We start from the raw sequence: 2,215 nt of genomic DNA, 5'->3' as shown, positions 1-2,215 counted from the left end.
TTTTCATGCCTATATCCCTTTACCTCTTCAATGAAGGAAGGGAGAAAGGGAGATTCAGGAAATGTTTGTAAAGCACCTGCTATGTATAGCACATTAGGCTATTAGGGGAAAAACATGAATAAATACAACATGGCCCTTGCCTCCACGGAGCTTATAATATAGCAAAGGAGATTATTCCTTTGGAAAATCTGGAATAGAAAAAGATATTCCAGGGTTCAAAGAATGGAGTTAAGTGAGACCAAATGTAGTCCAAAAGAATGTTCAGTCTGCATAAGAACTCTGGTGCTCAAGAAAGCCAAAAGGTGAAGTGGTAGCTACAAGGAATGGTGTGGTCTAGTTTTCAGAGGATTAAAGAAGCTAAGTTGTTTTTAAATGTATCAGTGAAGGAGCCAGGAAAATAAAGAAGCCTTTTGTTGATTGAGGGAAAACTTTAATGAGGCAAATATTGAATCTATTCAAAAATCATTTTAGAACATAATTCTAAATTTGAGACCTTTCCTTTCAGTTTGTTTCTGGCAAAACAACAGACTCTCAGTTTTTATTTTCTCTAATTCCCTTGATAGTCTCAGAAAAAGGAGTAAGAATCACTTTAAACCTAAATTCATTAACATACATCATGTAGGTTTCCATTCATGTGGGGAAGAAAAAACAACAAACAATCCACTACTTTTGATTTAAATGCCTTTAGAAAAACCTCTCACATACAATGGATTCAGTAAAGGGGAACTTTTTAGGGAAACTCAATATTTTATGAAAGCCAAAACTTTTCACAAAAGTAAGATGATGAGAGATGTTTGAAATGAAAACCAGAGAGGCAGATTTCCTTATCCCCACTCATAATGGAAAAGTCCCTACTCTTAGGGCCACAAAGAGTTGTTCCCTATCTTTAGTGTCAAAACTCTTTTTTTAACTTTTATGAATAAGCAAAGGTAAAGCTAACTTTAAATAAAACTCGAGTCCTCTCTATTTTTAAAAATATTCTCATTCACCAAAAAGATATCTGCTTCTTTCTTATAATTAATAGAAGACACTTGCTCACAAATGGAGTTTTTTGGTTTTTTTTCCATCCTGAAATAAGAGAAGAAAAATAGTAAGGCACTGCTAAGCAAGAGAGAAAACTCTCCAAAACAACAAATGATTAAACCTCCAGTTGTATTTGAAGATGTCTCTCAAAAATTTGAGTCTCAGTAGGACAACATGTCATGTTCTCATACGCAGTACAAGTTATCACTGGCGTCATCATTAACATATGAATTATTTACTGTGTGCAAGTTGTGCCAATAATTAAGTCATCTTTTGTCTCAACTCTTACTGTCCCTTAATAATTGAATCGGCATGCCCTCAGACGAATTAAAACCTGGAAAAGATCTTAACGTGAAAGGCCAAGGTCACCCATTTTGTCTTGGGCCATAACCGATCATCTTGACCTTTGTCTTGCCACTGGACTTCAATGACTCTGGAAAAGAGAGTGAGGTTGATGACTTTGCACAACTGCTCCACTTATATCCAATCCACATGCACATCAAGATAGCAACCCTCCTGATGTCATTGGTCCTCTTTGAGAATGAAGAAGGAACAACGACAACAGCAGGCTGTGCCAGGGAAGTGGAATTTGAGCGAAAGCACTGTGAACTGTGAATAAGTTTCTCTTCTTTATAAGGAATTTACTCTGCCTCATGTTCTTTTCTCTTCTCCTTCACCATGTGGGTACCCCCATGGTTTGGCCAGCCACCTTCCTATGTTCCATCTGCCAAGAAATGGCACTGCTGCAGCATCTGGTTCTTTGTGTTTGTGACCCTCCAAGGTAATAGCTGTTTAGAGATAGGTATGCAAGACCCTGCCTCAGAGGTGGTGCGTTACTCTCTAAAGGCAGGAGTCATTGTAGAGAGAGATGAGCAGTGTAGAGAACGGAACACAGAGAGAGACAGCTAATAGAGTGGTGGATTTGTCTGGACATTGAAAGAGTGGAGTCTGACGCCATGTTATGGTGGTAAGAACTGTTCTAAGTGCATTATATATTCAACAATCAGAGTTATAATGAGGGTGGGATGGCCAGGGCCTTGTCTAAGAGCAACAACAAGTAGAAGGGCAATGATAGCAATTTGAGTTCTCCAGAGGCAACTAGTTTAGCATCTAGTTCACAAGAATAATTAGGTAAGTTAATAGACTACGAGACAGCTTCCATTCTTCAATGCCTGTACTCAAGGTGAACTTC

Source organism: Trichosurus vulpecula, chromosome 2 (genome assembly GCF_011100635.1).
Source record: "Trichosurus vulpecula isolate mTriVul1 chromosome 2, mTriVul1.pri, whole genome shotgun sequence".
Classification (NCBI taxonomy): domain Eukaryota; kingdom Metazoa; phylum Chordata; class Mammalia; order Diprotodontia; family Phalangeridae; genus Trichosurus; species Trichosurus vulpecula.
Note: the sequence above shows the minus strand (reverse complement) of the source record.